The sequence below is a fragment of the Monodon monoceros genome, unplaced genomic scaffold, assembly GCF_005190385.1.
Source record: "Monodon monoceros isolate NGI ecotype Baffin Bay Population unplaced genomic scaffold, NGI_Narwhal_1 Super_Scaffold_7, whole genome shotgun sequence".
Classification (NCBI taxonomy): Eukaryota; Metazoa; Chordata; class Mammalia; order Artiodactyla; family Monodontidae; genus Monodon; species Monodon monoceros.
Window position 1 is genome coordinate 93,471,450 of NW_021703784.1, and position 15,987 is coordinate 93,487,436.

At 40.5% G+C, this 15,987-nt stretch overlaps 1 protein-coding gene across 10 annotated transcripts in view; it reads right to left on the bottom strand.

The window, feature by feature from the left end:
- PHF21A (PHD finger protein 21A) overlaps positions 1-12,583 on the bottom strand; it is a 191,872-nt gene extending 179,289 nt beyond the window's left edge. For 4 of the 10 annotated variants that reach the window (XM_029207770.1, XM_029207771.1, XM_029207767.1 and 1 more), the window contains exon 1: positions 12,295-12,583. The gene's annotated coding sequence lies outside the window, so the exon portion shown is untranslated. Of the gene's footprint in view, positions 1-9,239; positions 9,464-10,038; positions 11,653-12,082; positions 12,103-12,294 lie in introns of those variants that run through there. The other 6 variants (XM_029207762.1, XM_029207765.1, XM_029207763.1 and 3 more) reach the window with 5 other exon arrangements.
- Between the last annotated feature and the right edge of the window lie 3,404 nt (positions 12,584-15,987).

The following is a 15,987-nucleotide window of genomic DNA, read 5'->3' on the forward strand; positions in this document are numbered from 1 at the left end:
AAAGAAAGAAAGAAAGAAAGAAAGAAAGAAAGAAAGAAAGAAAGAAAGAGAAAGAAAGAAAGAAATAACCTTAACATGGCTTGTTAAAACTAGTTAACTGCTACACCCTACCAGATCCAATTCTTAGAATTTTAAGGCCATGCTTTAGCACTTCACTAAATACGGGTCTAAAGAAGTATAAATCACCTTAGATAGGAGTGCATTCTAGAATTAGAATTTTTTTAAACTTCTATAATGAAAAACTTATTACCTATGAAATAAAATGTTTTAATTTAAAAATTACAAAGGTGAATTATGAATAACAACCTTATCAACAAGTCAAAACTCTCAAAGCCAGAATCAAAAGATATTTAATGCAGATTATAATGTCTTGAGTATGCTTTTTTTAATATATGTAACACCAGAAAAATGAATTATTGGCACTCAATAAATTATCAGCACTTCCAATAATTTACCTTTTTTTCTTCCTTTTTTTACTGCTTTAAAAAATGCTGGGTTACCAGTATAGCATTTGAAGGTGGCTGAGTAAGTAGGGATAGGGATGAAGGTGAGTTCCACCAACACTACTCATATGAAGAACTAATTCCTGGACAGGATATCTGGATGCCCATTAAACAGTACTGGTCTGAGCCGTTATTAATTAAAACAGCACAAGCATTTTCTTGGTTTTAAAACTCTACTTTACTCTGAAAATGTTGAATGAATCCCGCCTAACCACCAGGAAGAGAGACTACCAGTTTAAAAAAAAGTTATCTGAAACCACAACTGATCTCTTTATAAATAACTACCAGAATAAACTAGCAGAATTTAATTCTGAAATGATACTTTCTAAATTACTTGTGCAGCACAAAAAACAATGTTGTCATTTTACATCAGTTAAGACTTTAAAATTTTTAAAATAACAATGGCCATTTCTAAGGCATTAGGTGCAAGTAAAAAGAACTTAAAATGCTTTTTGCCCCATAGGTAATAATCAGTCTAGGGCATTAGGTTTATAATCTTAATGTACAAACCTTACCCACCTCTCTCCTTCCAACCTCACTCCCATTTCCCACCTGAGCCTTATGTTCAAAAACAAGCAAGTTTTTAAAATAGCCACCTGAAAAAAGTAAACTTCAAGAGAGTATTATGGTATGATTCTACTTATTTTGAAAATTCATATACATTATACATAGTTAAATGCATAGGAAAATTTTTAAGTAGGTGAGAATGGGATAACTTTAGTCTTCTACTTTACACATATCTATATTGCAAGTATTACTTTTATAACTCCGATGCTCTGCCTTTTAACATTTTTCAAGTATTAAAATAACATTAAATATCCAAAGAAAGGACACTTACCATCAAACGCTCTAAAATGTTGATAGTTAAATAACAACTAATTGAAATAGCCAATGTAATCTATCTGCACCTACTAAAAAAATTTATAAAATAACCTATCGTGCTCCCGTGCCCAAATTCCAACCTTTAAGAAATAGGTATTAGGGGCTTCCCTGGTGGCGCAGTGGTTGAGAGTCCGCCTGCCGATGCAGGGGACACGGGTTCGTGCCCCGGTCCGGGAAGATCCCACATGCCGCGGAGCGGCTGGGCCCGTGAGCCATGGACGCTGAGCCTGCGCGTCCGGAGCCTGTGCTCCGCAACGGGAGAGGCCACAACAGTGAGAGGCCCGCGTACCAAAAAAAAAAAAAAAAAAAAAAAAAAAGAAATAGGTATTAGACCCCACTCCACAGTAGGCGCTGTGCTTGGCAATGGGCATACAATGATGGACAGGACATACACTATCCCAAATGCCTTCATTTCCAATCCATTCCAGTGCTTACTACTTCCAAAACATTCAACCTAACCCAACCAAAATCAGATGAAACATTCTTAAAATGGTATGTCATAGCTGTGGCCATTTCAGTAGATTGAAAAACTTCTTTAGTAATTCACTTGCTAGGTTTCTATGGGAATTGCACAGTTTAGTACAGCATTATAGACACTTAAGAGAAGGAGCTCTGGAATCAAACCTGGGCTTGAGGTAAGATTGTATGATTTGCTACCTATGTTATTCCAGGGAAGCCTTCATTTCCTCATCTGTCAAATGGGAGTAGAATAATAACAGTAAATCCTCAGAATATTGCTGTGAGGATTAAAATTAAATGAGATCCTTTATGTAAAAAGGCTTAGTACTAAACATAATAAACACTCAGCAAATGTTAATTATTATTAATAATATAATAGATAACTTTAAAATACAAAAACTGTTCAAAACTTGCCAAATATTTAAAGTCTTATACCTATGCCATTTCTCTAAGAACAAATATGTATATTTGTGTGTTTGTATATTAACACATAAAAATATTTTTCAATATAAAAACCCATAATTGAAACTTTTCATTACTGTAACACACCAGTACATTTGTGATATTTTTATATATATGATATATACACACAAAGGCATCAGCGCACGTTGTCAAGAACTACACTGTAAATACATGTTAAGAACTTGTCTGTTGGCCATGGTGGGAGGGTGGGGGGATCTAGATCACCAATTATGATTCTAACTCATATATTTAAATTTTTTAAAATATTAACATTGTTAACACAATATAGAGAAATATCTTAAAATCCAGCCATCTATTAGTGATTAAAAACTCAGTTTATATATATTGATACTTCTTTAGTCTATAAAGTACATTCATGAGTATTATCTCATCTAATCCTTTTAGCAACATAGTGAAGCAGGCTTTTACCATTATCCCCATTTTACTACAGTACTGGGAAAACTAAAGCCCAGCTAGGATGAATTTCTCAAATGCATAGCTAGTGACAGGACTGATCTTAAAGCCAGGTCCTCTGACACCATCACAACCATTTCATTTACATTGGTCTCAGACATTTCATTTAAAAAAAAGACAGAAAACTGTGCTCAATAATTTAGGTGTGTCAGAGAACTCTACAGATAATTACGCATGGCTGCCCAGTTTTACTCTCCTTGTTTCCTCTCCTTATATCTAACTATAGTATTTCAGGAATCACACAAGTGTGCACACTATAAAATGTAGAACAGAATTCATCCAAACTTCCTGTACTGGCCAATTAATACCAGAGACCATTTTCTCCCTTACATTTAGCCCTTTGAATTTAACATCTTTGTAACCACTGATTAATTTCATTTTAATATTACATCTTGAAAAGACGAGTTAACATGAAGTAAATAAAACCATTCATAATGTGGAAGAATATCAGACCAGATACCATAAATTTATGACACAGCTAAAGAATCTATCTCATGTCTAGTATGCAAACATTAACAAGTTTCAGTTCACGTTTGTGAGGGAAAAAAGGTTAGTATTATTATAGTGGAATGGGTTGTTGTATAAACAAGTACTTAAATAATTACTACTAAAGGCAGAGTTTTCTTAAATAAACACAGCAGCCCTCAGTAATAACATTTGAGGAACTCTGTTAGAATAGAAGCTGGCGAAGCAGATAAGAAAGACACTTCCCTGATTCTACATACACTCAAACTAAGGCACACAAACCACAACTTATGCTTACATTTTTCAGTATTCCCAGGTGTCCCTTTCCCTTCTCAAAAAGCTAAAAGCCATGCAGATAAAAATATCCTTGAACAATCTCAAGAGCCTAAAAGAAGTTAGTGTCCTAAAAGAGAAAAATAATATAAAGACTTACGATTTCTTTGAACCTAACATTTTAAGTACAACCCACAGACCTGAAACTACATTTTCTTTCTGGGGCTGCTGCTCACTGGCCTCCAATACATCAATCCTATAACACTGTGAACTGTGGTGACAGACTGGTTCATGCTTCTAAACACAACAGAATTTTTCCAAGGTTACATACACTGTGACACGAGGAACATTTTTGCAGCATCTTATTTTCATTAATCAACTAGTTTGGATGTTCTAACAATGCAAACATTATTAACAAAGAAATTTTCATTATCTTTTGAACTCTCCAAAGTCAACCAAAGGCCATGGCACAGTGGCAAAGAGTACTGAATAGGCAGAGCTGAATCCTGGTGAAAATTCTGCTACTGGCTGGTTGTCTGACCTCAGGCATCTATCACTGAGGGAGAAACTGAGGTGCAAAGACATTTTAAGTACAGCAAAAAATTCTAGGGAATTGCCACATCATTACCATAGGCCAAAAATCTCAAGGCCTTGTTAGAACATCCTGGGTTTCTGATCAAGTAATAATGTAAAAAGAGAGTTAAAAATGTAAAGCATAATATTTTTTAAAATAACAATAACCACTACTACTATTACTACTGCTAACTCTATAAACATTTACTGAGCCTTCATTATGGGCCAGGAACTGTGCTAATCACTTTCACAGATTTTAACGTTTAATCCCCACAACAACACTGACAGTAGTTAATAAAGTGAAAGTATTAGAACCCTCAAAAGGACAGAAATTTTAAGTTTACAAATGAAAATATAAACAAATTATTAAAGAAACCTTCCCTTTTTCTCTACCTTCCAGCCTATACCTTTGAGTATTAAATTTACACTAAAATCACATTTATTTTCAGGAGTCTGTCTTCCATTTAAAGAATACTGAGATTCAAGATGTTGACAATCATTACAGAAGAATAAAAAACTCTGAGCTTAAATACTGGCACCAAAAATACCCTTCCGTCCAACTTTACTGAATAATTGTCCCCATTCAAAGAAAAGAGAACAGCATACATATCCGGCCCCACAATAATAGTCTTCTAATTCTAATGCCCACACTAGCAATCAGTTAATGCTGTAATTACAGGGACCTATATCGTCACAGACAAAAAAAATTTACAATTGCGAAGTCAAGTTTTGACTCTATATACATACGTACGCTATTTTACATGTAAATCTTACAGTAACTGACTTAAAAAAACAGCAAACTCATCTAAGGTAAACTAATACACTAGGGTGTTTCTGAAGACTCACTTTAGAATATCAGCAGCGTAATAACCTTGATATTAGCAATCAAACTTTACTTAGCAGAAAGTTCTTAGAGGCTTGGGAAGCTGTGTATAAAATGGAGTAGACAGGAGAGAAGGGTTCCCTGTACTGTTTAAATCAACTACAGGTCCCAGCATGCAATGCTCTATTCTGGAGTTAGGCAAAAACCGCAATGCATCTTGGGACTTGTAGTAAGTAAACCACTTCCCCTATCACAGTAAGTTTCAAGAAACTGAACTATCTAGCACAATCTGACTAGATCTTACTATCAGGGCCTAGTCAAATCCAGATAAAATTTGGTTGTTCTCTGCCCTAGCACAGATTCTTTAGCATATACTGGAAAAAGTATCCATTAACATTTAGATCAACATTTTCACATTAGAAAAACCTTACACAGGATAAGCATATAAAAGAAATCCTTAAAAAGCAAAAAGATGTGTTACAATTTTTAAATTATATTTAAAGACACAATTTTTAAAACAATTTTTTAAAGTCTGATCAGTTTCAAAGCTTTCTATTCCCCACCCCCCAAAAAAGTTTTAATTGTTTTACCAGCTTTTCTCGTAACACTCTTTCAAGTTATGTTTTGATGAATAATTTTTCTTGAAGGAAATTCTCATAAGAAAACATTTCCCGTACTTTAATACTGCCCATTAGGAAATGTATTCTTATAGCTATACACATACCACCATCACACACACACACAACAAAAAAACGAATAATACTTAAGTTCCTCTTTTGTCAAGTCCTTACTCAATATTTACCCCCTCCACTCCTCACCCTTCATTTCACACACACGTGTGAAAAGAACACTCAGGGGAAAAAAATTCCATTTCTCTCATCCACTGATGTCTTCAAAAAAAAAAAAAAAATTTTTTTTTAAGCAATCAATAACATGTCCAAACCCAAGTAGACAACTTTGAGCTGTAATTTATGTATATAGTTTCTACACACACCCCTATATTCTACAAGACTGAAGGAGGAGGCTGGGAAAGAACTAAGTGCAATCTGCATCAGGAGGCCTAACACAGGTGGTGGGTTATTTTCAGGCAACAGCACCTTCACAAACATGCTGTGGAATACAGTCCAAGAAATTCCTAACAAGGAAAGGTAAGCTGGCACACAAATTTAACATAATCCAGCTAAAAATCACCTGCAACACAAGCTACTGCATTTCACCATAAAAGTGACAGGCTACTATAGGATCTGAAGCTTCATCAATACAACATACTGTCCATAAGGCCAGAGATAGCAGTTGCCATGGTTACTGTCACCCACTTCTATCAGGAAATTATTGTCATTAACTCTGAAGTTTTGGGTACTTATTTAAAATTTAAAAAAACAAAAGTTTAGGGTTCTGACTGTTAACTGAATAAAAGAATCAACTACTGTTTAATACCTAAGTATGCTGCTTTAGAGATGCACATGGTTAACAATACTTGGATCTGCAGCAGAAAAAAATCAATTCCTTTCTGCTGCTCCTTCTCCTCAAGTACTGACAGTTTGTATTCTCAACGCAGCCAAAACAATAAAACAAAACCCATCTTTCTGGCTTCTGTGTTTAAGTTATTTTTCTCCCCTAGGCCCACAAACAGAGCCAAAATAAAGCCTAGATCATCAACCTGTTAGGCCCCATCCCTTTCCTATTTCCAAATTACCGGTTCACTTTTTTGTCTACTTTAAAAAGCAGAAAAACATTTCCACAGATGATTCCAAAATATAGGAAAGAATAGTTTCCTTCAGCCGAGACCCGCTCACTATTTTGTATTTAGCAAGGGGGTGGGGGGTGTACAGTTTGCAGTGTATTGGAGGGAGAGAAGCAGAGAGGCATTCAAACTGCCAAACAAGTGTCCAGTGTAAGAAAGTTGCCTTAGAAAAGCCCAAAGGATGACTGAAACTCACATAATATTATCTCTAAAAGGGAAGAGTTCACCACCATCCCAGTTTAAGACTCAATTGGTAGACAAGCAATATAAAAGTTATTCTTAAAGGTCTATTTCAGCATTCTCACAAAAGATAACTGTTCAGAAATTCAGTACACAAATACGATGATATGAAAGCCTACAAAACAGTGTGGCCACATATACACACAAATATACAAAGAAGGAAACATATGCTATGTAAGAAATAATTATCTACAATACTTTTAATGCAGTGTTAATATATTACCTCTTTAAAAACAAAACAAAACACCACAAAGCAGCAAAAATACACACCTGGTAAACTTAAAGTGATCAAAACACACTGCTATGCTCCTAAAGAATACTTAGGGCCCACAAAAAAAGCCCATGTACAAAAGTTCTGAGAAGTCAGCATAAATCATTAATATTTCCCATGACAAATTAATACGAAAATTCAAACAAGAAATCAGCTCTGAATATAGATATAAAGGAATTCTGTCAAAGGTCAGAGACCTAAAACTTTAATCCCTTCCTTTTCTCCCTTTCAATACTAATTAAATACAAAAGACTTTGGCATAAAATACTAAGGATACAAAATTTAAAAGCACATTAATATAACCTTAATGTCAGTATTTCCTCAATAAAAGCTTTAGTATTCACTGTCTGGAGGATGAAAACGTTAATATTACCCTGAGAGGTTTCATTTTTATCTAAACAGTTAAATGTTTTTCTCACCCTTCACCGAAGCAAGTTTCTACATTTCATTTCTAATTGAGGTTATTTCATAAAGAGCAGTCAATTCTAAAATTTAGGGTACTCTATCTTTTGATACGCTCATAAACATAGGAACTCCCAATTATCTATATGTCATTTTACCTTAGTCCAAATAGGTGAGCAGAGTCTATTAAGAAGGCCAGAACTCAAAGTTCTGAGTTTTAAACTTCTGGGTTATTTTTACACAAAAAAATATTTCAGTGCACTCCTCTAGATTTGAGTAGTCATTTCCTCACGCATCCCTCTAAATTAGAAAAACAAAAATGATACACACACGTACCTAATACTAATGCATACAAATATGTCTTTTTCACTTTGAAACAAGTTTGAAAGGTTTAGTTAGTAAGAATTTTTCAGAATGTTAGCAGGATCAGTCAAAACAATCAAAATATTAACTGTGACATCTGTTACTCTGTGTGTTAATAAGAGTCTATAGAAGAATCCGGGAACTTAAATAATCACTAAAATCAACTACTATCACATCAATGGTGAAATGAACAAAAACTTTAACAGGGAATACACATTTCACAGGATCTACAAAAGGAAAAATGATCTTATTTTTGAATTAAGGGAAACTGCCTAGGCAGCATTTTTTAAACAAAGCTTCAAAACTGTAACAAAGAGCTTTTTGGTAACCACAGCAGTATTTAAAAAAAAAATTCATAAAGTGTTCTGGGTGCACTTTTAATGCACTCATTTCCCAAATGATATGGAGAAAGTTAGTATTTTAAAGACAGAAGCTTCTGTCCATGTATTAATTAGCCACCTATCTCAACAACTTAACATCTGCATGGTTTCTGACAATTTACAAAGCACTTTCACATGTATTATCTCATTTGATCTTATTGAGAAAAAAGTACATTATTCCTAAAAAACAAACAAAATTCAAGGCAGATTCATCAAATTTTCTACACATTCCCAAGTTTTTAAACTTTGACATAAAACTTTACAAGCCGCCACAGTAGCATGATATTTCCAGTGATAAATCAATTCACCTAACACTAACAGACTTTCAAAGGACATGTGCTATAAATGCTACAAAAATACTTTCATCTTTATGCAGTTATTGTTAAGTGTTACTAAGGGACATATCAGCAATGACCCATACCCACAGACAGAACTTTACTTCTAGCTCAAGAATCTCAGTCTTTGGAGGCCAACTCAAATACATCAACCATATGTATTTATAACGCTGAGTGCCTAAGAATTTATCTATTAGGATCACTGTCCATAGATTGGAGGAAAAAAACACAAAAAGTCTAAAAATTTTTCCATACAATATCTCCCATTCCAATAGTTCAAGTACTCTATATCCCACTTGTATTAACATTATAGGGATGACCATAAAGCCTAAAGTCCCAAGTCATACCAACTACTTTTGTTTATAGCCATCCATTGCACATTAATTTTTAAAAATGTGTTCAACACCCCACTCACCAATATGAGAATAACCCCTCTTCAAACTAAAATAATTCTAACAGCACTCTGTACCTCAGGGCAGCATCCTTAAGCTATCCACAATAAGCAATCTACTTTGTGTAATATTGTAAGCAGGTAAAAAGCAGTCAAAAATTTGTTTCAAATGGCAAATGAAACTTTTCAATGGACTTACTCAAAATCTTTCTGGAACTTTAAGGTGTTAATCCTGTTGCTTAGTTGATGCTAAGTAGAGCTGTAATAAGTAGCAAGACCCTCAAAATTCATAGATTTCCTTTATCTTGCTGCAGCACCTCCTGCTGGATAGCATTTAGAGTTCTTCATGTAAGCAGAAGAAGAGTATTTCTGACGCAGCTCTTTCCAGATGACTGAATGGGAAAAAGGATGGACCCTTCACAGCTAAAAGAAATAGGGCCCCATCCATCACTTATACCTCTTAAAAGTAAAATCTGGCATAGGCAGGAGTCTTAATTTATTACTTTTCCAGTTCCATAAAGACCCGCCAGAGTTCAAAGTGCAACATGTTTAAATAAAGCTTCCAAAATTAGCTAAAAACTATGTTAAAAAGCCTTCAGAAGCACTCAAGGAAAAGACTATTAAGACCATCCAAGCAATGCCAGTCATATTGCAAATACTATTATGTTAAGACAAGCAAAAGTATGACATAAAGAAAAACACCTGGAATATTTTTAACATGTTAGCCAAAAGTTTGTGTTTTGCGAATTTTCTGCACTACTACTATGCTCTTCATTTAAGGACAGTTGTATATCTACAGAAGTTTTAAGTGCAGAAATTTTTTTCATAAACATGAGCATAACTGCACACAAAAATTTCCTCTTTGCCATCAAAAGATGTGTCCTGAGATTTTAAAGTGCATTCTTCAGACATTTTAAATGGCCCTTAATAAGCCAGTTTTGAGCTCACGATGTAGATTCCATATACAGAGACAGAAAAAAGAATAGAAAAGAACTTACCAAAATCAAAATGAATAATAGTATTTCCAGTAAAAATGTAGTAACAGTTTCCTACAACGCTGTGAAACCAAGTAAATTGTGAAACTTAAAAAAAAAGGGAGGGGGAGGGGGAGAGAGCTAGTCTTCAAAAACGAAAAGAAAATCTGACCTATTTATTTCCACTGCCCAAACTTGAGTGAACATCAGATGTAAACAAACAACATAAACACTGAAAAGTACACTCAGATGTCATAGCCCCAGTTTCAGTCCCCTTATCAGGCCCTCAATGAAGCTACAGATGTTGGTGAGTAACCTCTCTAAAAGGAGATATTCAAGCTCTGTGCCCTAAAGAACCCCTAAAAAGTGTGCCTATGAAAAGGTTTCCTAGAGTGCATAACTGCTTTAAAAAAAAATTTCATCAGCCCAAATTAATCTGTTTCTAATATTCAGCTATCAATTATTAATATATAAATGTTCTTCCTTCTCTAACGTCCTCACCTCAAGCATCTACATTCCTGACACCTACTATTAACAAAAATGCACAGCTCGCACCCCAGTTATGGGGCAAATCTTTGCAATCCAAAACACAGTCACAAAGTTCACTGTCAAGGCCAGTGCTGAGGCCCGCATACGCCCGGACCTTAACTCACATTTGAAATTCTAGAAAGCCATACTTGCAGAGACATCATTTAAAAACAACACAATGTGGACGTGAAAAGTAAGATCCTCTACTTCAAGACCTAAACAAAGAATATTTCAACATATGACCGGAATATGATGACACCAGATTCACCAATAAAAACAAAACTGCCTACCATTAGCAGCCGTACCCCTCATCTCAACAACTCAACTACTTAGAAATCACTCTCAGCACATCTGCACCCCACAACCGGCGTGTGGCCTTCTGCGGGGGTGCAAGTCACAAAGTTGAAAGGAGACATTCTTCCCCCGGTGCCCAATCTCGACATCAACCCCTCCCCTGCCAGGGCCACCTTGCTGCTACCCACCATCGCGAACGTGGTCAGGGGAAAAAAAGAAATCCTAACAGCACCGCTCAGCAGAATAAAGAGACCAAAGAGAGGATGACGAGAAGTGTTGGGAACTGCGTGCACGACGGGGCTGGACCAAACGGAAAGAGTCCCACTCCGTGCGCCCCTCCCCCCGGCGGGGGCGCGGGCGGGGGAGGGGCGGCTGCGGCCCCTCTTGGAGCGGCCTGGCGGCCCCGGCCAGCGCAGGGTCCCGGGGGCGCCCCGCGGCCGCGGGATGCGGGGGCGAGTACGGGAGGACCGGCCCCGGGGTGAGGGGTGCTGGCACACTCTCCGGAATAACAAGTTGCAGAAGAAGAAGAATAAGCGGAATTTCCCCAACGCTGCTCCGGCCACCCAAGACAAATGCACCAACACACACATACACACACACACACACACACACACACACACACTCGGGCCCGGCAGCGGCAGCAGCCGCAGCTTTTTTTTTTTTTAAACCAGATCCCTCAGTCACCAAACAAGATGGTTTTCAAAAAAAAAAAAAAATTAAATAAATAACCATAATAAAAACTTCCCCCCGACATCATCCTGGGGGGAGGGGGTAGTGAAAGAGCCCCGGCGACCACCCCTGGGCGGAGGGAGAGCCCAAGGGGGCGGACGAGGCTCCGCGCCCCCCGCCCACGCCGGCGGCCCCCTCCCCGGCCCCCCGCCGGGACAATGTGACGCCCCCTCCCCGCCACCCCCGGTGCGCCGCCTCTGTCACCCGCTCCGGCCCAGCACTCAGCGCCCAGGCTCCCGAAGCTGCTCATAAACTTACTTCCAATTTATCCTGGGGAGGGGTGGAGGGCAGAGGGGAGGAAGGGGGAGACAAGGTTTTTCCATTGTCTTTTTTTTATGGGGGGAGGAATAGGAAGGGCACGCAGGGGGGGCGCCCCGAAGGGGAAGTTATTGCTCAAATCTCAAGTTGACTGAGGGGGTCCTGCCGAGAACACCCCCCTTTCCCTCCTCCCTCCCACACACCCCTCCCCTCCCCCTCCCTCCCCCCAAAACAAACTCCAAGCAAGCAGACCCTGTACCTCCCAGAGACAAACACCAGAGACAAGACAGAGAGAGAGAGACAGAGAGAGAAAGACAGAAAGAGAGAGAGAGAGAGAGAGAGAGAGAGAGAGAGAGGAGGGAGGGGGGAGGGGGAAGGGGAAGGGGGGAGGGAGGGGAAATAGAGCTACTCCAGAAAAAAAAAGAGAGGAGAGTGAGGAGAAGAGAGAATGGAAAAGCTGGGATACTGCACCCTCCTGCTGCTGGCTGGCTGTCCCCCCTGGCAGCTGGAGGCAGGAACTCTGAGCAGGAGAAGCAGGAGGAGGAGGAGGAGGGAACTCTTCTTCATGGGGAGGGAGGGAAGAAGCTGGAGCTGCTGCTGCTGCTTCTGCTGCTGCTCTGGGCCTCTCGCACTTTTTAGATATTAGTGTGTTAAGATGGTAGGTTGTTCCCTTCTCCCTCCTCCTCCTCCTCCTCCTCTCCTCTTCTCCCCCTCTCTCTCTCACTCACTCTCTCTCTCTCTCCCTCTCTCTCTGGGCTGTTTCTTTCCTCCTCTTCCCCAGGCAAGGGGGGGGTGGGGAGGAGGGGGTGGGGGGAGGAACTGGATCCTCCTCCTCCTCCAGGAGAGACACACAGGCCCCGGGCCGGAATGTGGGGGGAAAATCAGAGCAGCAGGAGAGAAACTGTGGGAGACAAACAAGCCCAACTCTTCATCCTCCTCCTCCTCCTCTCAGCAGCAGCAGCGAGCACCACCAGCCCATTCACCACCCGGCCCCGGGCCGCAGCACCTCCGCCGCCTCAGCCCGGGGATCCCTCCGCCCAGGCCCAGACACACTCGCCCGCGCGGGAGCCCGCCGCGCGGCCCCGCCGGCCCGCCGCCGCCGTGCGCGCCCCCGCCGCTCCCGAGAGCCGGGCGAGAGGGACTGGGGCTGGGAAAGCGGGGACGAGGGCGGGGGGAGAGGAGGCGCCGGGGTAGAGGGGAACGGCGGGGAGGGAGGGGGCCGCCGGGCGGAGTTGTACGGCGGCCGGCCCAGGCCCCCGCGCCTCCTCCCATGGCTTCACGGGGCGCGCGGTCCCCCCCAGGGGCGACGGGGCGGCGGCGGGAGGGGCGGTGGGGGCCCGCGGCGGCGCTCGGGCGGGCGGACTACTTGACGTGTCGGTGCGGCGAATTTATTTCACTTTGCCTAAGGAACGGGGTGTGCTGCGGTCCCCATTGCCTAGGGAAAAAACCCGGATGTAAAGTGAGTGAAACTAAACTAGAGTGAAGTAGGGCAGCAGCAGCCAAACTCCAGTGCAGCGGCGGCGGCGGTGATGGGGCTGAACAAGGAGCGGCGGCGGCCAAACTCCGGGGCCGCCGCAATGATGGGCCCCGTGCAGCGCTGCAGCTCGGCACCCGTGTAGCTGCAGCCGAGGCGAGGCCGGAGCCCGCTGCGGCCCCCCCAACTCAGCGGCCCGAGCCCAACTCCCCCTCCCGTCGCAGGAGCTGCACAGGGGCTCCGGAGCGGCCCCAACTCCCTCCAGTGCAACAGCAGTTGGAAGGGGGGAAATAAAGCCGCGAGGGCAGGGACGGAGAGAAGCGATGGGGAAGCACTGCAATGGGAGAGCGTGGTCCAGGCAACAGGAGAAAGATGCAACCTCAAGTCGAATGCAACATGCAATCCCCGGCCGCCGCTCGCCCGCTCCCTCCCCTCGCCACCCCGCCCCCTTTCCAAATAACTACCCTTGAACCACTTTATTAGCCGTACTTAGTCCCACACTCGCTTCGGGGAGGGGCGGGGGACGGGATCCTTCGCTCACCTTTATTTATTGCTGCTTTCTCCCCCCTCTCCATGTTTTTTATTCCTAAGTTCTTTTGTTCTAAGGGGGATGATGGCATTTACTTTTCTGCTTTGTGTAGCAGGGCAGTCGCTGGGAATCAGCCACGTATAATCCGGCGGTTTGTCATATTTTATTAGTGAAAGTATTTTATGCCTATTCTACCTCCAAGGACTGTAACATGGAGAACTGCAGGGAGGAAAAAAACATCAGAAGAATTCTTGTTTTGAGAGATTTCTTGGCGGGGCGGGGAGGGCTTTTTATTTATTTATTTATTTTTCCCCCTGCAGGGGGGTTATTTAGATTTTCAAATCGATAGTTTTCAACTTAGAGCTGAATGTTTTTGTATGGAAATACTACTAGATTCTAAAACAACCCCCAACCACAATAAAGAAAAAAAAAGTCCAAAATCTTAGATTAAAAAAAAAATCCCTGCTGGACAGTGATATTATCTGTTCTGTGTAGCACGCTGGACTTAACGTACTGTTGGCCTCCGAATGTTAAATAACAATAAGCCCGAACCTCAACTGAATACAAATGGGGGGTGGGGGTGGTTTTGTTTTTAAGGCTCAGCACTTTTGTAGCATCTGCCAGTACGCATTTTCCAGGCATTGATTAGCCATGCAACTCCCATAGACATGAAGTCCAGTTTTTGCAGATAAAGAGCAACAGTGGTGAGATGATCTGCCCAAAGTCAAAGTGAGTCAATGACAGAACCAGAAATAGCCTTGGGCTCTATTTGTTACTAGTCACATCTTTTCCATTAAATACTAATTCCTCCAAGAAATAAACAGATTTAAAAATAAATAGACGTTCTTTACCTTGTTATGTATTTCCACCAGAGGTGCTTTGAGATCCTTGGACATGCAGGCATCTTCTTACTTCTGCCACCTGCAAAATTAAGTTTCGTTTCTCAAGAGAAAGCAATGTTTTTAAATTTTGATTTCTTAAAGCTAAAAACTAAATAAAAGTACGGGCTTTATTTTATATGTGTAGGCCATTTAGTACCCTGAGCTTTACATTTAAAAAAATTTCACAGCAGAGAAAGTGTGTAAGAGTTTGAGATCGAAAATGAAAATCCCTATAAATGATTCAAGAAGCCTGGTTGAAAAAAAAAAAAGAAGAAGAAGAAGCCTGGATGGATGAACTCATGATGTTGTGAAACTAAACCCATAACACAGTCAGTATGAATAAAGGAGGGACTGCTCAGGTAGTAAGACGCAGCTTTACAATCTAGAGATAACTCTAGTGTATCTAAAAGATGAGTGAAGGCGGAGGCCTTTCAAGCAGGACCCACTAGGCACTGGACCATAATCTAATGGTGTCATTTCAAATCAGCCCAGGTTGTCAAGATTTTTTCAGAGCAAGACTACTTTAGTGTTCTTGCTGGGGAAAAAAAAAAAGAAAAGAAAAAAAAAACTTTAAAATGTTTCAAAATTTCATAGAAAAAATTCAGAAACTCAAATTGTGTCTGAATATGTAAATGCTATAGAACAGGAGTCAGCAAACTTTTTTCTGTAGAAACCTGGATAGGAAATATCTAGACTTTGCAGACCATACAGTCTCTCTCACAACTTCTCAACTCTATGCGGTAGTAACACAGAAGCAGCCATAGAAAATATATAAACAGATGAGCCTGGCTGTGCTCTAATAAAGCCTTTATTTATGGGCCCTGACATTTGAATTCTATGTACTTTTCATGTGTCAGAAAATATTCCTCTTTTTTCACCCATTAAAAGAAATGTTAAAACATTCTTAGCTCGTGGGCCTCAAAAAACCAGGGGGTAGGCAGGATTGGGCCCATGGGCTGTCGTTTATCAACCCAACTTTTGACGATGAAAGCCCCTGAACTTCTTGTACGAGAAGGTGCTTGGTTACTAAGATGTTTGAATAGCAGTCAGAAATCAGTGTCATGCAAACTCATGTTTTAGATATTTACACGTAATTAAAATAGTATAACCAAATAATTGTCTAATACTCATATAACTATCAAACTCTATGAAAAAGAATTCTCTAGCCTGTGGTTCATTGTTGGACCACGTTTGCATTTACATACCCTTCCTCACTCTAAGATGGTGAAGAGCAGTGGAACCAAGTAGCCGTGGATTCCCACACCCAAGAAGTATCACTC